The sequence below is a fragment of the Lygodium microphyllum genome, chromosome 16, assembly GCF_053477565.2.
Source record: "Lygodium microphyllum isolate KBCC chromosome 16, Lygodium_microphyllum_v1.1.10, whole genome shotgun sequence".
In the NCBI taxonomy this organism is placed as follows: domain Eukaryota; kingdom Viridiplantae; phylum Streptophyta; class Polypodiopsida; order Schizaeales; family Lygodiaceae; genus Lygodium; species Lygodium microphyllum.
This window is the reverse complement of record NC_141150.1, coordinates 140,136,391-140,163,470: the sequence shown is the minus strand read 5'-3', so window position 1 is coordinate 140,163,470 and position 27,080 is coordinate 140,136,391. Positions and strand designations below refer to the sequence as shown.

General features: G+C 44.5%; 1 pseudogene; it reads left to right on the top strand.

The window, feature by feature from the left end:
* The first annotated feature begins 365 nt into the window (after positions 1–365).
* The window catches only part of LOC148023505 (putative pre-mRNA-splicing factor ATP-dependent RNA helicase DEAH5), a 168,436-nt pseudogene continuing 141,721 nt past the window's right edge, over positions 366–27,080 (top strand).

Genomic DNA, 27,080 nt, shown 5'->3' with positions numbered 1-27,080 from the left:
GAGGATCTCTAATGGTTCTTGTAATATAATATGTAACATTTTTTATTAATTTTATCAATTTTCTTTTTTGACCTTTAAGGTGCTAAGATAGGTACATTACATCCACTCTCCCTTAGAGAAATCGAGATGTCCTCATCTCGAGAAAAACTAGTTTTAAGTTCTAAGACCTGTGGGTTAGGACCCACTATGCTTCCACTACATATTCTAATTAAATACAATTGTGCAGACCTAATTAATTCTAAGTTTATTACAAAATACTAGCTCAAGAGTTGTTACATCAATAGATAGTATTAAAACAAGATATAAGTTATAGTAGACCCTAGTACTGGAGCTATACCCCTTGTTGTACTTAAGTTGCTCTTTCCATGGACTGTGCAAGGTTGGGTCTTCCTCTTCCGGCTGTTCAAGATGAGCTCTTACTGAGGCTGCCTGGTCATTTTTACGGAGGCATGCTATTTTGGGGGTGGTGTCATATTGGCGGCCACTTTTGGGACAGTTGGTTTGTTTTTGGAGGCCGGTGGCTACTATATATATATATATATATATATAGCCCACATAAGCCAAAAGTGGCTTGTTTTTTGAGGCCACTTTTGGTCAATTTTTGCTAATGTGGGCTATATATAGTAGCCCCTCTCCTTATTCCCACAAACTTCTTGTAGATTTTAGTACCCCAGTATCTGTCTCCTCTCCGACATTGATGCTGCCATTCATCTCAGCCTGATTTGGTACCCCCACTGACGCTTTGGGTTGTGTGCAAGAACTAGTCCACATCATTGTATTCATCTCCAGTGCAACATTTGTTTCTTTATTTTCTGCTCTCTCTCTCTCTCTCTCTCTCTCTTTTTATCTCTGTATTCGTGTTCTTTCTTCCATTGCGCACTCTCACAAAACTAACTCGTCCATAACACAAGAAAATTAGCTCAGCTATGTACATAATGGAAAAGTCTTCAACAAAACTTGGCTCTTTACGTTTAGTCTTTGCATTCCGTTTCACTGAGATGATGATAAAGCCTCCCCTATAACTCTTCAAGCAAACGGCTTCATCATTGGTCATTCATGAGCCCAACCAATAAACTTACAGCAAAATACAAAATACAAGTGTTCAATGCCATATCAAGGACCCAATCAGCTACCATATCAAGTACTTTGAAGACAGACTTAAGTTCCGTGGCAAAAGACCAACCAATGAGAGACTTTGACAATAATAGCTGAACGTACTCAAATTGAAGTTATCTAGATACCTTCTCAAAACCTTATGGTTTTTGGCTTGATCCTGTCTTTCAACTTTGAAGAAACTATACAAGATCGGTTGGCCTTTTATTTTCTGTACTTGTACCCTCTCTTATGGGCAACTATTGAAATCTTATGCTAATTTGTTTTTGGAAGAGGAGGAGAAGATGATGCTTGGTTGCTTGAAATTGTGCGCTTTCATGAAGATTATGGGTTGCGGGTTTATAAGCAAGTATGTTTATGTGATGTGGCTTGTTATAATATAATGATACCATGCAACTTGTCTTTGGCAAGATACTTCTTATGGGAGTTCAAGTGCTGTTGACATTTGGCTACAAGCTCATTTTTAAGTTTTGTAGCTTAGCTTATTTCAAGTTCTAGCTATGTTTTTATTAAGTGTTTTTTTCTACTTGTACCCTCTCTCATGGGAACTAGTAAAATCTTTTTGTAATTTTTTTCTTGGAGTAAGAAAAGAGTATGCTACCGATACCCTAAGGAAGCTTTTACCTATTGCTACCGATACCCGAAGGAAGCTTTTACGTCTACAATGACATATGTCGATTGAACTATGTCTAAATAAGACATTTGGATGTATTGTGTCTATTCTAAAAAACTTTTAATGTTCTTACAAGCAAGAGACTGAGCTTGTAGCTCTTGAGACTCTTATCATTTGATATAAATAATAGTCTAGTTTTTGGACCGAGTATTATGAAGATTTTCGAAACCCCTTATTTTTATTTGTGGTATTTTCTTTTTCTTTTTGTGGATTTTTTTAAAAACTATAGGGAAGAAGTCGATCATACTTAGAATCACCATAATTCTCAATATGTGATGATTTGCCTTGTCGTGGGAGACTATAGTTTTTTGAGGATAGGCGAAGGGGGGTTTTTGTTGTGTAGTTGACCCAGGATTTGCAAAACAGAATGTCTACAATCCCAAGCTTGGTTTAGACTCCCTTGTCATGACACCCATTTCCCAAAGAGGTGACTTGGTGGCTGTCATTTTATTCTCAAAGAGGTGATGACTTTGCTTCTAGGCAGCATGATCTGGTGGCTGCAGAATTAATCTAGGAGGGGAGTTACTCAAAACGATCATTGCAGTGTTGTTATCCTATTGTTGTTAGTAACTAGACAGGGGTAGTGCCAACGCTTTGGTGTTGATAGCAGCATTCTTTCCCTTCCATGGCAGGGGTAGAGACAAGGACAGGGACAGGGACAGGGATGGGGATAGGAATACCAAATGGAATTATTAGAAACATGACCACCATGACAGTTATGATAGGGCTGCTAAAGATCATTATAGGAACCATGACAAAAATGATGAGTTGGAGAGAGAGGAGATCAAGGCTTTAAGGGTGCCTCTAAAGAGGTAGAGCTTTTTGCTTTGTACCATGGCAGGGTTTCTAGAGTCATGGATAATGGCTGCTTCGTACAACTCTCCAACTTTCATGCACGCAAAAAGGGTATTGTCCATGTTTCTCAAATTGCTTCGAGAATGATAGCTGATGCAAGACATGTGGTCAAACGAGATCAAGAAGTTTGGGTAAAGGTTGTTTCTATGACTAGGAAGGAACTTAGTGGGTGTGACCCCCTAGCGAGACCCGATGGCGTCATGGAGGTGGCAAGAGGATGATGGTGGAGTATGGCAGGGCGGGGGGCTGACGCACGCGATAGGGCCGAGGGGAGATGTCGGGCGGGGCCGAGGGCCGAGGGCAAGGGCCCAGGGCTGAAGGCAGGGGCCGAGGAAGATGGCAAGGCCGAGGGCCGAAGGCAGGGGCCGAGGGCTGAGGACATGGGGGCCGAAGGACAGGGATCGAGGGCCGAGGCGGACGGGACCAAGGGCCGAAAGGGAGGGCCGAGGGCCGAGAGGTCGCGGGGCTCGGACGGGCCGAGAGGTGACGGGTCAACGCGTGTGGAGCAGGGTCGATGGTGACGGGTCGGAGGGGAAACGAATCGACACGCGTCCCATGGCCGACCTGATCTGTTGACCTGTCCGACCTGATCTGCCACGTGGCAGTTGACGTGGCACTGATGATGTGGCTGCTGACATGGCACCTGCATAGTCGCCTGCTGACGTGGCAACACATCTGCTTCACACACTTTAACAATCTCGAATGGCTGCCTGGCTGGAAAATACATATGTACATAGCCTGAATGAGGAAAATGAACGTCCAATGGATGATCTCTAACAATAACCCAAGTGTCTAGTGATCAAGTATTTCATCTAGATCCAAGAACCGTGTCATTTGGACACATACTTCTCAAGTTATGGCCAAAGGAGTGGTTATGGGACACTTGGACAGCAAGCTTGACAGGGAATTATTTGATGACCTTGTGCAAATGCGGAAAGGGATTGAACAATGCTCCCTTAAGGTTGACAAGTTTGTTGCTGAGGCTACTTCACTTTTTGAGAAGTTTTCTCTTACAACTTCCCATGATCCCAATTCAACATGGCAAGCGGATCAGCAAGTTCCAATGCAAACTCCTACTTATGGGCATCACAATTGGGACTCATCTTTTTATGGTTATCAACATGAAGACTATCATGGGCAGCTTGTGCAAGTGGACATGGACAGTCATCTTTTACAGTGCTGAGCTACCAGAGTACTTCATCAAAGCTTGCTCACCACCATCCATGCTGTCCTCCTCCCAAAGAAAGCCAGCAAGGATGAGCTCTCAAGTATAATAATAACAGAGGAAGATGATAATGGTTCTTCTCGACGCTCATTAAAATGGATGAGCTCTCCAAAGAGATGGGAGGCCTTTTCAAGTAACAGAGTAGATGGGATGCAACTTTTACTAGCTTTTATATTTGGTGACATCTTAGCTATCTAAACTTTAGTGCAAGTTGATAAGAAACATAGAAAGTTAGGAACACAAGACATATATAATCAAAATAACAATTGTTTTTGGACTGTTACTCTTTTGGGCGCTTCTCTGTGGTCAAACCTCTTTCCCATTTTGGTCAAAGATATCTGAAATGATGTCACTGGGCCCGCGGAACCTCTCCATGTCACGGTGCAAGAAGTGTAACATCTCACTATGTTTTGAACCAGCTCTTGTTGTTGCTAGTCAATTCTTAGGATAGCTCAAGAGTCCCTTGCAAGTGATCTCTTAGGCACTTTAGTCCACTCACCAAGCTAAAGATGGGTCATTTAGTATCTTTGAGTTTGCAAGGTTGCACATAGGTGCAAGATCTAGAGAGAGAGAGAGAGAGAGAGAGAGAGAGAGAGAGACAACGAACTATGGGAAATAAGATTGTTAACTCATTGGCTCTTTTATATATCTGTGTGGCATGCTAGGTTGTTTTGCTATTGGGTATTTGAGAAGAAGCCCTAGATTCAACTTCATTTGGTTAGGCACCTCTTTCATGATATGCCCTTCCTTCCTTTTTTCTTAAAATTGCTGCAAATATCATAATAATTTGGGTACTACCCACACAATGGTAAACCCCCCCGCCCACCCTCCCCCCCCATAACGAGTCTATCGTTGTATGTAGATAACCCCTTCAGAGCTTCAAGCCCGGGGTTATTTGTGTGTTTTGTCTTGGATTTTTAGCCCTATGATGTAAGATCATGGATGTATTTTACCTTGAGGTCTATGCCCTTGGGGTGTTTTAATAGAAAATGATAATCTTCTGTGGTAAAAAAAACGGTCGCGTGCTTCTTCACAAAAAATACACATCTTGCATGCAAAGCAATGATGGCATCAACATTCCCTACAATATTCACAAAAGCGGGATAAAATATTTCCATCTACATTGTGCCAGACGTATGTGTGTGTGGGTATGCTACTCCCATTACAAATCCATAGACCGATACACACTACCATGCCAATGAAACACACTCCCACACATTTGTTCAAACTCCCATAGTAAATATCCCCATACTCTTTGCACGTGTACCTCACTTTTACATTACATTCCACTCTAAAACATACATGGACCACAGGGATACCCTTGCTAAGTAGTCTTACCTCAAAACCATCTTCCATCATATATCCAAATTTTGAGCATAACTTTTTAGATATCTTGCATAATTTAAGCAACCTTTATTCCTAGCTCAAACACTCAAGCAAATTTGAGCTAGGCTCAAGTCAAGAATCCAAGCTTACATGGTTGTAAAACCAAAAAATGGAGAGATTGCGATTTTGTGGCCATATTAAAAGTTACAATGGATAGATGGATGCACCTACTTTCCTTTAGTTGAAGGATTTCTTCAATTTCATCAACCTTGGGAGTATCTTCCATAGTAGGTTCAGCAAACTTTCCCACAAAAGGGCATTGCAAACTAGCACGAAACAGATTACGTATCCTTCGATGGGTTCTTGGAAAGGAGTGGGGGAGGGGGTGTGCCATGTCGTGGGGTGGTGTGGGGTGTTTTAGGGTTGGGTGGAGCGGGCTTTTTGGGAAGGGAGAGAGGGTGTGTGCCATGTCATGGGGGAGTGGGTTTTTAGGGGTTGGGTGGAGCGAGGTCTTTGGGAAGAGAGGGAGAGGTGTGCCATGTCGTGGGAGAGCGAGGTTTTTTGGGGTCGAGCGAAGCGGTGTTTTTTGAGAGGGGGAAGGGAGATGACATGCCATGTTGTGGTGGGAGAGCGGGGTTTTTTGGGGTTGGATGCAATGGGGTTTTTTGAGGAGGGGGATGTGCCATATCATGGGGCGTTGAGGGGTTTTTTGGGATTAGGTGGAGCAGGATTTGGGAAGGGAGAGAGGGTGTATGTCCTCTCTTCACAAAAAGGTTAAACTCGTTTGTTAACCTTATTTTTCCTATCCCTTTCCTATTGCTTTTCCTCAATCACATTTGGATCATATGTGCTGCATCTACCCCATCAATTGGTGAACTACCTCCATTGACCTCAACGAAGAATTGTACATCCTTGGTCTTCTTATTTCCAACCATGATAAAGCTATGCAAGTGTAGGTGAAGGAGAGTAATCATATCTTTTTTGAACTCGCTAAAAGAAGGCATGCTTGATATTCCTGTACATAATATCAACCTTCTCATCTGGTTTCATAATGGCATATATCAACCCATTTATGTGTGCCTCTAATGATCCAGACAGCTTCGTCCCTTTCCCACCAAAGACAAGCCTTATCCATAGATCTAACAACCTAATAAGTTTACCTTTTGAAAGCTGGAGTCTTTCTTGAGTCACTAAAGTGGCCCTCAGTGTCTTCTCTTGAGTCTGAATTTCTGAAAGCGAGGTACCTCTCTCTCTCTCTCTCTCTCTCTCTCTCTCTCTCTCTCTCTGTGAATCTGAAAATGAGGTACTTTTGTAGGCTGTATTTGACGAGATTGATAGGATTTTTGCCTACGACAGTCTGAAAACAAGGTAGCTGTAACCTCTCTCTCTCTCGTCCCTCTCTCTGTGTTTTAATTTTGAACGAATCCTCTTAAAGTTTCTCTGTAATTTTGAGTTTGTTTTTGTTGTGGTTTAATTGCATTGAGTATGCATTCCGTCTTGAAGCCCCAATCTGCGTTTATGCTATGCCCCAATCTGCGTTTCTATCATTCTTGAAGCCCCAGTTGTCTCGGACTTGAAGCGATAACCTTGGGATTGGGAGCTGTAGCCAAATGAACACCTGTCTTCAGGAAGCCGCTTGCCATTCTTGATGCCAGGAGGCATATTCCACGGTGGATTCCGTGAGGTTTTACGGTGGATTCCGTAAACTTAGATGACCGGGGCTCATACGCAAAGAGGATTCTTTGTGCGAGAAGTTGATGGGGACGCCTGTCCTTTTCGGGCGTTTCATTAATTTAGTGTGTACATGGGTGATTCCATAGCGGGTGATTCCGCAAAATGCATATTAAATTAATAAACGTTTATGAGTTTAGAGTGCGCACTCGTAATAAATTAAGGTTAGGATTTATTTCTAACCTGTTGATTTATTTATGTAGCTGAAGACTGCTAGGTATTCACTTTTGTCGGTTTAATTGTGTTATTTTACTAACGATTGTGAATGCTTCAGTTGATGTGTAGAGATAGCAGCAGTGGCAGAGGAAAGCATTGGAGTCTAGCGGGTTTCCGATCTTTTGACTATATTTTGATAGGCGCCACGCCTATATTTTGATTATGTCTATAGAGACATCGACTATTTATTATTATTTTGTATGCGCTTATGCGCCTGGATATGTTATTTTTATTTGGACATTGAGATTGGGCGTGCCAGACTCTTTGGGCACCGTCCATTAGCTTTATTTTCCTATTTTTGGTAGAAAGCAAACTCAAAAGCTAAAAGCTTGTCATATTTTTGTAATTGGGCTATTTTTGAGCAAAAAGATTGAAAATATATATTAAATACATGCTTTGTGAAGCGCTCACACAAGGCATGGGGGAGATTCAACCCAATTTGTCTCTTGTCTCATGTCGTGCTTGCTTTCACATTGGTTTTTGTGCTAAAAAGTAGAGTGCTTTGTTCTTGGGGACCTTTGGGAATTCACTACGTGAGCTACCTGCGTCCGATCTGCGCACCAGTGGTATCAGAGCGGAGCAGAGATCAAGGGCTTCCAATCGCTACCAATCTCGGGCGAAGGCGGAGCTCCAGGAACAAACGGCCTCTACAGTCAATCTCGTCGCGAACCGTCGATACAGGCAGACTTCTGGCGATCAAGAACCCCTATTTCCACTGTCAGATCGCGAAGGACCAGGCTCTGTCGGCGGAGGACCACGCAATCATCTTCTTCACTAAAATCGTGGATAACAGACAAAAAGAGTAATTCTTTTTCTTCATTAAGCTTCAAAGCTTAAAGTTAACAGTTAATAAGCTTAGTTATAAGCTTAAGGAAGCTCAATCAACAAATTCGTCAATCGGCGGCGTGAGGCTGTCCTGGGCGGCGCAAATCCGTCAAGGACATATTCTTGTCCTCAAAATCCACGACGGATTAAGAAGCTTAAAGCTTCTTAATCCATTAAGCCAATTAAAGCTTCTAAGCTTTCTGCAAGTCACACAGAGCAACAAAGTCGACATACTCCGGGTCACGCACTCCAGAAGACAAGTTTCGCAAGTCGACACTAATCAAGTACTGCAAGTCCTGCAAATCAGCTAAGTTCAGCAAGTCAACAACCCTGCAAGTCTGTTAAGTCTGCAACTCTGCAAGTCAGACTAAATCAGAACTGACTAACGCTCGAAACTCCTAGAAGACTTGTTCGTTTGCAAAAACTCTGAACTGGAAAGTTGTTCGCAGCAAGCTGTTTTACCTATCTGCAAGTTCGTTGAAGTACTTTCAGCAAACGGAGACAGAAATATTTCATAATTTCTCAAAATTGAAGAAGAAAATACCCAAAATACATAGCCTTGTAACCCCAAATTTGAGCTACGCTCATCCCGCTAACTGATTTTGAGTGAGAAAGGTTTGTTGAGTTTTACAGGATGACTACCCCACATATGGATGATCCTATGGCTGAAGACGATCTACCCGAGCCTACCATGGAACAAAAGCTGGATCTTATCATGTTACAATTGGACGAAGAGCGAAGAGCTAGGCAAGCCTTGCAAGCGCAATTGACAAAGCTACAAGGAGCGTCCACTGATAAAGAAGAACCTCAAGCTGAAGATTTGATACGCCGTACCATCGACGCCACTCTTGAAGCACAAACCATTCGCAAGGAATCCAAGATAAGTAAACGAAGTTTCAAGTTTCGCACTTTCAATGGCATAAGAGAAGGAAAGACTGTTTTATCATTCATTAGCCAATTTGATGACTATTTCCATGAGGAAACTTATCATGAGAAAGATAAAATCAAGTGTGTTACTAATCATCTGATAGATAGAGCATCACTTTGGTGGACTGTCGTCCGCAAGAGCATAGAATGTCTTGCTACATGGGAAGATTTTAAGAAGAAGTTCATGCAAAATTTCCTTCCACCGCAATTTCATGAGAAGGCTATCAAGCAATGGGATTTACTGCAACAGCGCGACCGTGAGCCTATTCCACAGTATACAGAGCGTTTTTGGAATGCACTCTTACAGCTACGCATGCTTGAAGACGTACCAGAGACGACCCATAAGCGGAAGTACATGTCTGGACTTCTTGGACATTACTACGCTGAGGTGAATATGTTCAAGCCTGCTACCCTTGAAGATGCTATCTCCTTAGCTCACGACACTGAAGATAAGTTACGTGGAAGAGATCGACGACCACAGCCATTCCAAGCAAACGGTAATTATGGATCTAAACAATTCAATTCAAATTTCAGAAGATTTAATCCAGGTCGTTTTTCATCACCATCTTTCCGCAAGAATTGGCCTAAACCACCCGCATTACCATCCACTGTCAATCCAAATCCTAAGCCTATCCAACAAGCAAATCCAAATATACCCAGACTCCCAGCCATTGCAAATAATGTGACCAAAGCCAAGCCTATCGTATGCTACAAGTGTCACCAGCCAGGCCATCTCGCAGCAAATTGTCATTCAAAGAAGGCATCAGCACATATCAACTACCTTGGAGCTATGGACGAAGACGAGCATGAGGATATGCCGGACTTCACTGAAGAAGAAGATGATCCTACTACTACTTCCGACACTTTACCAAGTATGCCTACTTTACATTCATTGTTGACTATGAAATGTATGGTGCATGGAAAAGAAAGAACTTTATTACATGATGACGGTAGTACGCATGATTTTATTTCAGCAAAATTGGTAAAGGAATTGAAATTGCATACAGTACCTACGCACTATCGCATAAAAGCTGCATTTTTAGGCACTAGGTACAATGGCACACAAGAAGTTCAAGATTTAGAAATTCAAATTGGTCCATATATTGAAAGAAGAAATTTCTTAGTTGTCCCATTACAGTCTAGCGACATTATTCTAGGAATGCCATGGAGACACCAACATAATCCCAATATAGATTATTCCACACACACAATGAATATTAATTTTCAAGGAAAATCTATTACATTATTTGGTATGCATGCATCTCATATGTTTCCACTGCTTTCGCATACTCAAGCAAAACGTGCACTACGCAAGAATACTAAATCATATCTCATTTGGGTGAATGAATTGCATGCAAAAGAAACTCATATGCACCCTAGACATAAGGAATTTCTCGCATATTTTAAGGACTGTTTCGCAGAAGACCTACCACCAGGTTTACCTCCATCACGTCCAGAAGACCATAAGATTGACCTAATACCTGGCACACAACCACCTTGCAAAGCCCCATATAGGCACAATCAAATAGAGCAAAAAGAAATCCAGAGTCAAGTAGAAGAATTACTAAATAGAGGCTTAATTCGACCTAGCAGTTCTCCATTCGGTCCACCTGTGCTCTTAGTCAAGAAAAAGAATAATACTTATCGGATGTGTATTGACTACCGAGCATTAAACAAGATCACTGTAAAGAATAGGTATCCTATACCTAGAGTTGATGACCTTATGGACAAACTGCAAGGATCTTCTATATTTAGTAAAATTGACCTTAAATCTGGATATCATCAGGTGAGGCTAGATAGATCCGACATATTTAAGACTGCATTCAGGACACAGTTTGGCCATTACGAATTCTTAGTTATGCCATTCGGATTAACTAATGCACCTGCCACTTTCAGTAGAATGATGAACCGTATTTTTCTAAAATATCAGCATTGTGTGATTGTTTTCTTTGATGATATTTTAGTATTCAGTCAAAGTGAAAAAGAGCATTACGAGCATTTATCAATAGTTTTTCAATTACTGAAAGAAAATCAATTGTTTGCAAATCCTGAAAAGAGTGAATTCTTTAAGACAGAAATAGAATATCTAGGTCATATTGTATCAGAAGAAGGAATAAAAGTTGATCCTAAGAAAATTGACGCAATATTGCATTGGCCTATTCCTAAAAATGTACATGAATTACGCTCATTCCTTGGTCTTGCTAGTTTCTATAGGAAGTTTGTACGTAATTTCTCATTACTTGCTTTACCATTGACCAAACTTCTTAAGAAAGGCATTGTTTATCAATGGACTGAAAACCAGCAGAAATCCTTTGATTTACTTAAACGTGCATTGACCAATGCCCCTGTCCTACAATTGCCTGACTTTAACCGACCATTCTTTTTAGTTGTGACTGATGCTAGCGGATCAGGAATAGGAGCCGTGTTAATGCAAGACAACCATCCAATAGCATATTCTAGTTCTAAGCTGAAACCCTCTGAGCTCAAATATTCCACTTATGATAAGGAACTCTTAGCAGTTGTCCAAGCATTGAAACAATGGAAGCATTATTTAATGGGTTCAGAATTCATGATAAAGACCGACTAGCAAAGCATTAGACATCTACTTAGCCAACCCCAAATTTCTGACCGTCATATCAAATGGGCTTCATTCATTCAAAGTTTCCATCCTATCATTCAATACCAACCTGGAAAAGAAAATGTAGTTGCCGATGCATTAAGTAGAAGACCTGCAATTCATAACATTTCTATCATATCTTTTGATTCTTTGATTGCTATGAAAGACACATATCACCAGGATATTACTTTTCATTCTGATTGGCAAAAATTAGTTCAAAATAATTTCATTCCTGTTGATTCATTGTCATATAATGATGGATTCATGTTCTTTGAAAAGAGACTGTGTGTTACTATTCCATTCCGATCTTTTGTTTTAAATGAAATTCATTGTCCCCCATATCAAGGTCATAGAGGTATCATTTCTACATTACGCATGTTAACTGAAGATTTTTATTGGCCGCATATGGATGCAGATGTATCTAATTTTGTATCTGAATGTCTGATTTGTCAAAGAATAAAAAGACATCATGGTAAACAGTATGGGTTATTAATGCCTTTATCTATTCCATCTAAACCTTGGGAACATATATCTATGGATTTCATTACTGGCTTACCAAATACTAAATCTAACCATGACATGATTTGGACAATTGTAGATAGATTTAGTAAGCAAGCATATTTCATTGCATGTAAGAAAACTTTAACAGCATCACAAGCAGCACAGTTATTTTTGAAAACTGTTTTTACTAACCATGGATTGCCGAAAGTGATTATTTCAGATAGAGATTCTAGATTTTGTAATAATTTCTGGATTACACTGTTTGCAAATCTAGGCACAAAGATTGATTTCTCATCTGCATTTCATCCAGAAACAAATGGACAAACAGAAGCCACAAATAGCACTATTTTAGATCTTTTACGTGCATACACTACTTCTAAACCTCAGACATGGGATACTCATTTACATTTATTACAGTTTGCATATAATAATACACCGCACACATCTACAAAGAAAGCACCTTTTGAAATTATTTATGGACATAGATTATCTACACCTGTTGCATCTTTGTCTAATAGAATACAAAGTGCCGATGATATTGCTGTTATGCATAACACTATTTTTGATGAGGTAAAGGATATGATTGCTAAAGCCCAACAATCATATACCAAACAAGCCAACAAGAAAAGACAAGCCATGAATTTCAAAGTAGATGATTATGTTTGGCTTAGAATAGAAAAGCGTAGACTGCAAAGTGTAGATAGACATCCAGTTGTCAAATTAGCCCCTAGATTCTACGGACCATTTAGAATCATTCATAAGATTAATGACAATGCATTCAAGTTAGAATTGCCATCTCATTGGAAAATTCATAATACATTTCATATTAGTTTATTGAGACCATTTAGAGGACAATTACCTATCCACCCTGTCTATGAAAACCCACCTTTACTAGAAGAAGAGACTGAAATCCTTGAACCAGAAGCCATCATAGACACTGATTACATGACCACTAGAACTGGCCGAAGGTACTCTAGATATCTCGTGAAATTTAAGAACCATCCTGTAGAAGAAGCACAATGGATGCACGCTAGAGACCTAAATGCTTTCCCCACTCTGTTAGCTCCACATTGAGCTAATAGCAATTGAGGTCAATTGCTATCCCACCCCGGGGGTATGATGCCAGGAGGCATATTCCACGGTGGATTCCGTGAGGTTTTACGGTGGATTCCATAAACTTAGATGACCGGGGCTCATACGCAAAGAGGATTCTTTGTGCGAGAAGTTGATGGGGACGCCTGTCCTTTTCGGGCGTTTCATTAATTTAGTGTGTACATGGGTGATTCCATAGCGGGTGATTCCGCAAAATGCATATTAAATTAATAAACGTTTATGAGTTTAGAGTGCGCACTCGTAATAAATTAAGGTTAGGATTTATTTCTAACCTGTTGATTTATTTATGTAACTGAAGACTGCTAGGTATTCACTTTTGTCGGTTTAATTGTGTTATTTTACTAACGATTGTGAATGCTTCAGTTGATGTGTAGAGATAGCAGCAGTGGCAGAGGAAAGAATTGGAGTCTAGCGGGTTTCCGATCTTTCGACTATATTTTGATAGGCGCCACGCCTATATTTTGATTATGCCTATAGAGACATCGACTATTTATTATTATTTTGTATGCGCTTATGCGCCTGGATATGTTATTTTTATTTGGACATTGAGATTGGGCGTGCCAGACTCTTTGGGCACCGTCCATTAGCTTTATTTTCCTATTTTTGGTAGAAAGCAAACTCAAAAGCTAAAAGCTTGTCATATTTTTGTAATTGGGCTATTTTTGAGCAAAAATATTGAAAATATATATTAAATACATGCTTTGTGAAGCGCTCACACAAGGCATGGGGGAAATTCAACCCAATTTGTCTCTTGTCTCATGTCGTGCTTGCTTTCACATTGGTTTTTGTGCTAAAAAGTAGAGTGCTTTGTTCTTGGGGACCTTTGGGAATTCACTACGTGAGCTACCTGCGTCCGATCTGCGCACCAATTCTAGCACACCCGCTCCACCCCTCCTTCCTAAGAACCCCGCTCCATCCAACCCCAAAAGACCCCGATCCCCCACCACAACATGGCACGTCATTGCCCCCCCTGGTGGCCCCTTCAAAAAATCCCACTTCGCCCAACCCCAAAAAACCCCTCCCCCACGATATGGCACACACACTCTCTCTCTTCTAAAAACTATGGCACAACACCAAAAAACCTACTCTCCCACAACATGGCAGACCTCCTCCCCTTCCCAAAAACCCCGCTCCACCCAACCCCAAAAAACCCCACGTTACAACACGGCATGTCACACCACTCTCCTCCTTTCCAAAAACCCCGCTCCACTGAACCACAAAAAACCCCATCCCCCACCACAACATAGCACATCGTCCCCGCCTCACGCCTTAAAAAAACACCTCGCTTCGCCCGACCCCAAAAACCCTGTCTCACATGACATGGCACACCTCCCCCCTATTCCCAAAGACCTCGCTCCACCCAACCCCAAAAAACCCACTCCACCACCACATGGTACACAGCCTCTCTCCCTTCCCAAAAACCCTGCTCCACCAAATCCCAAAAAATCCCACACCGCCCCACGATATGGCACACCCCCTCCCCCCCTTCCCAAGAACCCCGCTTTATCCAACCCCAAAAAACCCTGCTCCCCCACCACAATATGACACATTGTTCCCCCCGCCCCTTCAAAAAACCACACTTCGCCCAACCCCAAAAAACCCCCCTTTTCCACGATATGGCACACATACCCTCTCTTTCAAAAACAACGGCATAACCCCTACACCCACCCTCTGCCCCGCCACGACATGGCATACACACACATGCATCCATCTCTCCTCCCAACTCTCTTTTCTCAAAAACCCCGCTCCACCCATCCCTAAAAAAACCCACTCTCCCATGACATAGTATACCTCCCCTTTCTTCCTAAGAACCCCACTCCACCCAACCCCAAAAAACCTCACACCGTGTCATGACATGGCACACAACCCTCCCCTCCCTCCCCAAAACCTCAATCTACCTAGCCCCAAAAAACCCCACCCCACCCCACGACATAGCACAGCCCCTCCCCCCTGCTCCCCCAATACAACATGGCATGTCGCCCCCCACCCCCTTAAAAAACCCCGCTTTTCCCATCCCCAAAAAACCCCACTCCGGCATGATATGGCACACACACTCTCTCTCCCAAAAATCGCGGCACAACCCCTACACCCAACCTCCACAGCGCCATGACATGGCACACACACACACACACACACACACACACACACATCCCTCTCTTCTCCCAACACTCTTTTCTAAAAAACCCCGCTCCACCAAACCCCAAAAAAAGCCACTCTTCTACGACATGGCATACCTCCCCCCTCTTCCAATCCCCCCACCACAACATGGCATATCGTCGTCCCCTCCCCCCTTCAAAAAACCCCTCTTCGCCCAACACCAAAAAACCCCACTCCCCCACGATATGGCATATGCACCCTCTCTTCAAAAAACTGCAAACCCCTACACCTAACCTCCATCCGCCATGACATGGCACACACACACACATATCCCTCTCTCCTCCCAACTCTCTTTTCTCAAAAAGCCCGCTCCACCCAACTCGGAAAAAAACCCACTTTCCCACGACATGGCACACCTCCCCCCTCTTCCCAAAAACCCCGCTCCACCCAACCCCAAAAAACCCCACACTGCACCACGACATGACACACCACCCCCCTCCTTCCCAACAACCCCGCTGCACCCAGCCCCAAAATACCCCCACTCCCCCACCACAACATGGCACGTCGTTCCCCCTTCAAAAAACCCTACTTCGCCCAACCCCAAAAAACCCCACTCCCCCACGATATGGCACACACACCCTCTCCCAAAAACCGCCGCACAATCCCTACACCTAATCTCCACTCTACCACGGCATCAAGCACACACACATACCCCTCTGTCCCCCTAATTCTCTTTTTTCAAAAAACTCGCTCCACCCAACCCTTTGAAAATTCCGCTCCACCCAACCCCAAAAAACCGATTCCCCCATGACATGCCACACACCCTCTCTCTCTTTTCAAAAACCTCAGCCCACAAAATCCCAAAAAGCCCCACACCACCCCATGACATGGCACACCCCATCCCCTCCCTTCCCAAGAACCCCACTCCATCCAACCCCAAAAGACCAATCTCCCCTACCACAACAAGGCACATGGTCCCCCCCTTTCAAAAAACCCCGCTTCGCCCAACCCCAAAAAACCCTACTCCCCAAGATATGGCACGCACACCCTCTTTCCCAATAACTGCGGCATAACCCTTACACCCGACCTCCACTCTGTCACGACGTTGCACACACGGACGCAAATCCCTCTCTCCTCCCAACTCTCTTTTCTCCAAAATCCCGCTCCACCCAACGCCAAAAAACCCACTCTCCCAAGACATGGCACACCTCCCCCCCTCTTCCCAAGAACCCTGCTCCACCCAAACCCAAAAAACCCCACATCGCACCACGATACGGCACACCACCCCCCTTCCTTCCCAAAAACCCCACTCAACCCAACCCCAAAAAACTCCACTCCCGCACCACAACATGGCACATCGTCCCTCCCCTTCAAAAAACCCCACAACGCTCTACGACATGGCACACCCCCCTCCTTCCCAAAAACCTCGCTCCATCCAACACCAAAAAACCCCACTCTCCCACCACAACAGGGCACGTCGTCCCCCCTCTCAAAAAACTCCGCTTCGCCCGATCCCAAGAAACCTCACTCTCCCACGATATGGCACACGTCCCACCCTCTTCCCAAATACCCCGCTCCACCCAAGCCCAAAAAACCCACTCCCCCATGACATGGCACATACCATCTCTCCCTTCTCAAAAACCTCACTCCTCCCAACCCAAAAAAATCCCACACCGCCCCATGACATGGCACACCCCCTCTCACCCTCCTTCCCAAGAACCCTGCTTCATCCAACCCCAAAAGACTACACACAACCTCCACTCTGCTACGACATGGCACACAAACACATACATCCCTCTCCCCTGCCAACTCTCTTTTCTCAAAAACCCAGCTCCGCCCAACCCCAAAAAACCCCACTCTCCCACGACATGGCACACCTCTCCCCCTCTTCCCAAAAACCCCGCTGTCATGGCGCTTCGCGGCCATGCATGGAAATCCTCGATGAACCACTGCAAATTTTAAGTTCTTTTGTGTGTGTGATTGATATGTTTGCTGTGTGCTTCATCTTAATTTTTTGTAATCTCGAGTAGTACTCGAGCTGCGTGTATTTAGTGTGAGGATTCCGTGTGAATGCGTGTCTTTGCGTGTGTATAAAACCCAAGATGAAGAAACCCGGACATTGCGCGTGCATGTATGCATTAATATTCAATTCCGTGTACTAAAGCAAACTATCCTAGTCATGATTGGAGCCGTGATGCGAGCCGAGCCAAAGACTGCAAGATAAATCCAAAAACCCGAAGATAGATGGACTAAGTGCGCGAGAACATGAGCTAACGGAAGCTAGTTCATAAGATGAGTGTGAATCTGGTTAAGTGTACAAAGAGAAGAAGCTTCTATAAGCTTCTTAAAGAAGCTTCTATAAGCTTCTTAAAGAAGCTTCTATAAGCTTCTTAAAGAAGCTTAAATAAAAGAAAAGAAACGAACGCCAGCGTTCTGGACGGCCATGATCGACGTCACCTCGCAGTGTGTTTTTTTTTCTGTGCGATTGTCGCACAGACATACTCGTTTACTGCGTGTTGCAGGTTAGCAGAACGACGTTGAAGCTACGTCAAAAAGCCTTATGCATTATAAGCTTATAAACAAAGCTTTTGGATTTTTTAGCTATATTAACATGTTGTGGTGGAGTGGAGGTTGGGTGTAGGGGTTGCGCCATGGTTTTTGGGAGAGAGGGTGCGTGTGCTATATCTTGGGACAGTGGGTTTTTTTGGGATTGGGCAAAGCACGGTTTTTTGAACGGGGGAGGGGGGTTGACATACCATGTTGTGGTGGGGGATTGGGGTTTATTGTGGTTAGGTGGAGCGGGGTTTTGGGGAAGGAGGGGGGATGGTGTGCCATGTTATGGCGTGATATGTAGGGTTTTTTGGGGTTGGGTGAAGTGGGGTTTTTGGGAAGAGGCGGGAGGTGTGCCATGTCGTGGGAGAGTGGGTTTTTTTGGGATTGGGTGGAGTGAGTTTTTTGAGAAAAGAGAGTTGGGAGGAGAGAGAGATGTGTGTATGTGTGCCATATCATAGCGGAGTGGAGGTTGGGTGTAGGGGTTGTGCCGTGGTTTTTGGGAGAGACGGTATGTGTTAGATCAACCCAAGTGTTGAGGGCCGGGTCTTTGAAAAGACGAGGGGAGGTGTGCCATCTTGTGGGAGAGCAAGGTTTTTTGGGGTTAGGCCAAGCGGGGTTTTTTGAGAGGGGGGACGACATGCTATGTTGTGGTGGGAGTGTGGGTTTTTTGGGGTCGGATGGATTGAGGTTTTTGTAAAGGAGAAGGGGAGGGTGTGCAATGTCGTGGGGTTTTTTGGGATTGAGTGGAGAGGGGTTTTTGAAAGAGAGAGAGTGTGTGTGCCATGTCATGGTGGACTAGGGTTTTCTAGGGTTAGGTGGAGCGAGATTCTTGAGAAATGAGAGTTAGAGGGAGAGAGGGATATGTGTGTGTGTGTATATATAATGCCATGGCGGAGTGGAGGTTGGGTGTAGGGGTTGTGCCCTGGTTTTTGAGAAAGGGTGTGTGTGCCATATTGTGGGGGAGTGGGGTTTTTTGGGTATGGCGGATGATAACAAAGTGTGCTCATGGTGTGTGGATGAAGGAAATGTGTATGTGCGGAGAGAAAAGAAAGAAAGATGGACACAAGCTAAATGAAAAGTAGAAGAATGATAATCATATTGATCTAATGTGTATTGTTATAAAGAGAATGAGCCTCTTATATAGACTGATACAAGAATCTTTTGCTAACCTCATTGATGACCTCACAACACATAAAGTAGGTTCACCTAACATTCTCTCATGGGTGTAAATACATCTCCTTTTCTCCACCAAACACAGAGGCATTCACATGAGCCTAGTTGAAAAGCCTATTTCTAACAGGATGGAGCGGGGTTCTTAGGGAAGTTGTGCCATGTCGTGGGAGAGTGGGTTTTTTTGGGGTTGGGTGGAGCGCGGTTTTTGAGAAAAGAGAGTTGGGAGGAGAGAGGGATGTGTATATATGCCATGTTGTGGTGGAGTGGAGGTTGGGTGTAGGGGTTGTGCCATGGTTTTTGGGAGAGAGGGTGAGTGTGCTATATCTTGGGGCAGTGGGTTTTTTTGAGATTGGGCAAAGCAGGGTTTTTTGAACGGGGGAGGGGGGTTGACATACCATGTTGTGGTGGGGGATTGGGGTTTATTGTGGTTAGGTGGACCGGGGTTTTGGGGAAGGAGGGGGGATGGTGTGCCATGTTATGGCGTGATATGTAGGGTTTTTTGGGGTTGGGTGAAGTGGGGTTTTTGGGAAGAGGTGGGAGGTGTGCCATGTCATGGGAGAGTGGGTTTTTTTGGGATTGGGTGGAGTGAGTTTTTTGAGAAAAGAGAGTTGGGAGGAGAGAGAGATGTGTGTATGTGTGCCATATCATAGTGGAGTGGAGGTTGGGTGTAGGGGTTGTGCCGTGGTTTTTGGGAGAGACGGTATGTGTTAGATCAACCCAAATGTTGAGGAGCCAAATCAACGATCCAATTAGTTGCTGCAGTAGCGGGTAGCATCTGCTAAAGGAGAATCTATGTGAGAAGTGGCCTTCCAGTTCGGATCCATAGAAGTAGAAATGGACCTGCAACCCTCCATCTCAAAAGTCACCAAGAGCTCTTATACATACTGCTAGGAGCTGGGAAAGGAAAATCCCCCTCTGAGTTTGATAAATCTCGGGGTCCAAAAAGAAATGGAGAAGTCCCAAATCCGTCATCTCAAACTTTTGATGTAAGGCTACCTTTGTCTCTTCAACCTTCTGTGCATGGTCACCTGTAACAATCAAATCATTAACATAAAGAACAAGCAACACACGACCACCCTTGGAGGTGTACACATAAAGTTGCAGATCGGCCTTGGAGCGCCGATATCCTAACTTTTCCTAAAGGAATGAGTCATCACTATGGTACTTGGTCTTGAAGACCCATTTGACACCAATCACCTTCTTATATCCCTTGAGAGGATGATATCTTTAGAGGATATGGCCATGATTCTCTTGACTCAACTACCCTCTCCTAGGTACGATGTCTCCTATAATAGCTTTTTGACATTGCAGACCCAAGAGACACTTCTTTACGGGAGGAGATTTCACTGCTTGTCTTAGAGCATAACGAGTGAACTAGAGAGGTGGGAGCCAATGGACACACCTCTCTCTCTTCTCAAACCCCGCTCCACCCAATCCCAAAAAACCCCACAACGCCCCACGATATGGCATACCCCCCTCCTCAAAAACACCGTTGCATCCACCCACGATATGACACACATACCCACTCTCCCAAAAAATGCGGCACAACCCCTACACCCAACCTCCAATCCACCATGATATGGCACACACACACACACACACACACACACATCTCTCTCTCCTTCCAACTCTCTTTTCTCAAAAAACCCGCTTCATTCAATCCCAAAAAACCGCACTCTCCCAGGACATGGCACACCTCCCGCCTCTTCCCAAAACCCCGCTTTACCCAACCCCAAAAAACCCTACATATCACACCATGACATGGCACACCATCCGCCCTCCTTCTCAAAAACCCCGCTGCACCTAACCACAAGAAACCACACTCTCCCACCACATCATGGCTCATCATCCCCCCTCCCCCCTTCCAAAAACCCCGCTTGGCCCAATCCCAAAATAACGCACTTCCCCAAGATATAGCACGCGTACCCTCTCTCCCAAAAACCATGGCACAACCCCTACACCCAACCTGCACTCCACCACAACATGACATATACACACATCCCTCTCTCCTCCCAACTCTCTTTTCTCAAAAACCCCGCTCCACCCAACCCCAAAAAAACCCACTCTCTCACGACATGGCACAACTTCCCTAAGAACTCCGCTCCACCCTGTTAGAAATAGGCTGTTCAAGTCCCCCCCATGCCCCCCCGTCCTTCCTCAAAAAACCCCGCTTCGCCCAACCCCAAAAATCCCCACTCCCCCACATGCCCTCTCTCCCAAAATCCGCGGCACAACCCCTACACCAAACCTCCACTCTGCCATGACATGGCGCACACACACACACATATCTCTCTCTCCTCCCAACTCTCTTTTCTCAAAAACCCCGCTCCACCCAATCCCAAAAAAACCCACTCTCCCACGACATGGCACACCTCCTCCCTCTTCCCAAAAACCCCGCTTCACCCAATGCCAAAAGCCCTACATCACGCCATGACATGGCACACCATCCCCCCTCCTTTCCAAAAACCCCGCTCCACCCAACCACAAGAAACCCCACTCCCCCACCACTACATGTCACGTCATCCCACCTCTCCCCTTTAAAAAACCCCACTTCACCCAACTCCTAAAAACCCCACTGCCCCAAGATGTAGCGCACGCACCCTCTCCCAAAAACCACGGCACAACCCTACACCTAACCTCCACTCCTCCACGACATGGCACATACACACATCCCTCTCTCCTCCCAACTCTCTTTTCTCAAAAACCTTGCTCCACCCAACCCCAAAGAAACCCACTCTCCCACGACATGGCACAACTTCCCCAAGAACCCTGCTCCACCCTGTTAGAAATAGGCTTTTCAACTAGGCTCATGTGAATGCCCCTCTGTTTGGTGGAAAAAGGGAGATGCATTTACACTCATGAGAGAATGTTAGGTGAATCTACTTTATGTGTTGTGAGGTCATCAATGAGGTTAGCAAAAGATTGAGGGTGTGTGCCATGTCGTAGAGAAGTGGGTTTCTTGCGATTGGGTGGAGCGAGATCTTTGGGAAGACAGGGGGAGGTGTGCCATATCATGGGAGAGAGGGGTTTTTTTGGGGTGGGCGAAGCGGGATTTTTTGAGAGGCGGTATGACATGCCATGTTGTGGTGAGAGAGTGGGGTTTTTTAGGGATGACGTACCATGTTGCAGTATCGGGATTTTTAGGGTTGGTTGAAGCAGGGTTTTTGGGAAGGGGGAGAGGGTATGTGCCATGTCATGGGGGAGTTGGTTTTTTGGGATTGGTTGGATCCGGGTCTTTGGAAAGACGAGGGGAGGTGTGCCATGTTGTGGGAGAGCAAGGTTTTTTGGGGTTAGGCCAAGCGGGGTTTTTTGAGAGGGGGGACGATATGCTATGTTGTGGTGGGAGTGTGGGTTTTTTGGGGTCGGATGGAGTGAGGTTTTTGGAAAGGAGAAGGGGAGGGTGTGCAATGTCGTGGGGTTTTTTGGGATTGAGTGGAGCACGGTTTTTGGAAAGACAGAGAGTGCGTGTGCCATGTCATGGTGGACTAGGGTTTTCTAGGGTTAGGTGGAGCGAGATTTTTGAGAAACGAGAGTTAGAGGGAGAGAGGGATATGTGTGTGTGTGCGTGTATATATGATGTCATGGCGGAGTGGAGGTTGGGTGTAGGGGTTGTGCCCTGGTTTTTGAGAAATGGTGTGTGTGCCATATTGTGGGGGAGTGGGGTTTTTTGGGTATGGAAAAAGCGAAGTCCTTTGAAGAGGTGGGGGACGACGTGCCATATTGTGGTATGGGAGTGGGGTTTTTGGGAAGGAGAGGGGTGTGCCATATCATGGCATGGTGTCTCTTCTCTTGCATTAGCAAGAGGCCGGAGTTTGTGGTTGACTTTAGAGTGAAGATTTGATGCTATATTGAGCAATCTATCTTCGTAGGTTCCTTCCTAGTAGACATATAATTTTCCATGGATTTATCGATTGTTATTCACATCGATAACTAGACTGCCATTGTACTAGTTGCTAGTTCCATCGTGTTATCTAGGGACAAGTATGTGGATGTCCCTTTCATTTCTTTAAAGAGCAAATAGAGGTGGATACCATTCGACTGATATTTGTACATTCGACAAATAATCGGGTTGCTTTCAGTCAATTGGCTAACACTCAAGTTCCACGTGGATCAACAGTCGTCTTCTGACAGCGTTGATTTTCATGCAGGTAGCTCCTTTGGTCTTCACAACTCTCACTCTCATCTAGCTCCATCACAAGTCCTCTCCACTAGTCACTTAGTGACTATCTAAGTCACTAATCCATGTCATCTAATTCAAATACTTACCAAGCTTGAAAACTTACACAACTTATCTCTCTTTTGACTCCAAACAATGTACCTAGTCAAATACATGAAATAATTGCTATATAGTTGGACAAAGATAGATCCTGTAGGTCACTAAGAGGCCCCTCTTCATGTCATTTCACTTTGCAGACGCATAATCCTCTAACATCCACCCCTACCGAACCTACACATCCTTCGTTATGTGGTAGAGTCTCAATCATCCGTAGGTTTAGAGCTTTCATCCTCATCTTTCATATCAATTTCATCCCCCAAAATCTCATGTTCATATCCTTCCTACCACTAGGGTCAAAAACCAAGCTCACCCAACCCCAAAAAACCCCACACCGTACCACAATATGGCACACCACCCCCTCCTCCTTCCCAAAAATCCCGCTCCACCCAACCAGAAAAAACCCCACTCCCCCACCACAACATGGCACGCTGTTTCCCCCCCCAACCACCTTTCAAAAAACCTCGCTTCGCCCAACCCCAAAAAACCCCACTCCCCCATGATATGCCATACACATCCTCTTCCAAAAATCGCAGCACAACCCCTTCACCCAACCTCCAACAACCTCCACTCCGCCATGATATCACACACACCCTCTCTCCCCCAACTCTTATTTTTAAAAAATCTCGCTCCACCCAACCCCACAACAACCCACGACATGGCACACCCTTCCCCCCTCCTTCCCAAAAGCCCCGTTCCATCCAATCCTAAAAACCCCTACTCTCCCACCACAACATGGCATGTCGTCCCCCTCCTCAAAAAACCCTGCTTTGACACCCTAAAAGACCTTGCTCTCCCACAACATGGCACACCTCCCCTCTCTTTCCAAAGGCCCCGCTCTACCTAACCCCAAAAACTCTACTCCCCTACGACATGCACACACCCTCTCTTCCTTCCCACAAACCCCCCTCCACCCAACCCCAAAAAACCCCACACCCCCCCACGATATGGCACACCCCCTTCCCCACCCTTCTTCCCAAGAACCCCGCTCCCCCACCACAACATGGCACGTCGTTCCCCTCGCTCCTCCTCAAAAAGCCCCGCTTTGTCGAACCCCAAAAAAACCCACTCCCCTACGATATGGCACACACACCGTCTCTCCCAAAAACAGCGGGACAACCCGTACACCCAACCTCCACTCCGCCACGACATGGCACACACACATACACATCCCTCTCTCCTCCCAACTCTCTTTTCTCAAAAACCCCACTCCACCCAACCCCAAGAAACCCACTCTCCTACGACATGGCACACCTCCCCGCTCTTCCCAAGAACCCCGCTCCACCCAACTCCAAAAAACCCCACACTGTGCCACGACATGACACACGACCCCCCCTCCTTTCCAAAAACCCTACTCCACCCAACTCAAAAAACCCCACTTCCATACCACAACATGGACGTCACCCCCCCTCCCCCCAAAAAAAACTGCGCTTCGCCCAACCCCAAAAAACCCCACTCCCCCACGATATGGTACACATATCCTCTCTCAAAAACCGCGGTACAACCCCTACACCCAACCTCCACTCTGCCCATGGCATCACACACACAAACATCTCTCTCTCCCCCTGGTTTACCATCATCGCTTGAGTTTGAGCCTTAGTCTCAGTCAGATGATATTAGGAGCTCTTCATTCCCCTACTAACTCTTGAGACATAAAATGCAAGTTGAAGCCTCATCAAAGATCACATCCCTGTCTTTTATCGATCTTTTGTGTCTTCGGATTGTAGAGCCCATAACCTTTAGTGGTCCTACTTAGCTCCTCGATCTTTCATGTCTTTGGGTTGTAAAACTCATAACCTTTCGTGGTTTTGCTATAGCCCATGAAGATAAGCTTCCTCAGCTTGGAGTGGAGTTTCTTTCGTCTCTTCTACTTGTCCACATGGACAAGCATCACATGAAAACGTTTGGGCTATGTTCACATTGGCAAGGGTAGCTCGTGACTTGGTCAGACTACATTAAATGCATAATCGCAGTTGGCATGGGGGTAATTGCTTTCACCTAAGATTGTGAAGGCATCGGCTCTGAAGGAGAATGCCAAGTTGGTGAAAGTGGCTACTCTTGATGGGAATGGTTTTTCTAGGTGGAGGTTTTCCCCTACCCCTACCGCATCGAGGCTACTTCCTATTCATAGGTAGAAAAAACCTCAGGTTGAGAAATCAGTGGCATCGCTTGATGGGGCAGAATCATTGAAGTCGTTGCATGAAAAGATGGACGTCCTTTTCTTTTTGTGTGTCTTTTAAAAAAACTAATCCTAATGGCCATTATTTCTATTGGCAACCATTCTATATGATCCATGGCTCTTCTATTCCATTGATTGAACCCTCTCTTTTATTGCTACATCAAACAAGTCTACAACTTGGAAGCAAAAAATGTGGCCTTGAAAGACTCACTTTCGAAAGTTTAGTATCATGATTCATTTTGCAACACTACCATCTCTACCAAGAATACCCAAGTTTTTTTGTACATTTTCAAACAAACAATAAAAAATGCTTATCTAAGTTTATAAAGGTGAGCTCAAGACACAGGAGAAGAGACAACTATTTACTTAGCAAGTTTGAGTACTTTGGCATTGCTCTCGCTCCACATAATATTCTAAAAATACTAATAGAAGCATTAGGGCAAGGATATACAAGGCTTCAAAAAAGTCTATTAGAGTAGTGAGAATAGAAGGACTGGTGTGGCTTGTCCTTCTACTCCTGACGGTCTTCTTCTTCTTCTTCTTCTTCTTCCTTTACTCCATGATCTTATTCTTCTTTTACGGCTTTCTGGCATGGCAGAACTTCTGAGTGTGTCCGGTCCTTTTGCAGAAGTCACAAAATAGCTGGTCCTTTTTGCCTTTGTTCCTGTTATTGACATACAACAGTTGTTCATCTTTTGCAATTTCTTCTTTGCCTTTAATCTTCTTTTCTTCTTCTAACAAATAGGCTTTAATGTCAACCAATTTAGGGTTTGGCATGTTGATTAAAGTGGTTGAAACATTATCATAATTTGGAGGTAAACTTTTTAGTAAAACACCAATACAATATCTTCATCCATTTTTAGATTTATTCATGCTGCAAGCTGGGTTAGAAGACTTTCCATTACTTTAGATGAGATGCCAAGGATATGTACTGAAGATAGTGAATCCCCATCACTATCATCATGATGCTAGTGTGACGTCATGCTGATTTCTGATTTTTCTCTCCTGGTTAGTGAATTCAGCACCTAAGAAGATGTGTATGCACCTTGAGATGACCACAAGCTCACCCCTTAGGGAAGATGGTGATGTCTCGGCAGTAGAACCATGCAACCAGCCAATAGAATTAACTATAAGGCAGTAAACTTTACTTCAGCATTACACATGTGAACAAATCAGCAAAGAACAAAAGTTCAGCCATGGGAGCTAGAATGCTCCTACCCAAGAACCAAGAGATAGATTTGCCCCAAAGGTTGGTTTCCCTTTAGTATTTCTTTCTCCCTTTTAAGAGCAGTGCTTAGATTGGGATGTCCAGCAATGAATTAGGGATTACAAGGTGGATTATTAGTAGTGATTCCTTCTCAAGATAATGAGCAATCCTCACCACTATAAACTCCAGTCGTTGCTACAACAAACCAGTTTTCAATCACCCAATGATCTCACTGTTTCGTCTCTTCAAACATTCTAACTTTGCTTATCAGTGCTTTGCCTTAAGTGGCTTTGAGAAACTATGGCAATTGTGTGCAAAAAAACTCTCCTGTAAGCTCTAGCACAAATTTTCATCTTTACATGCGATGCTCTTGTCCATGTGGACAAGTAGAAGAGACAAAGCAAACTCCACTCCAAGTTGAGGAAGCTTATCTTCATGGGCTATAGTAGGACCACAAAATTTTATGAGCTATACGA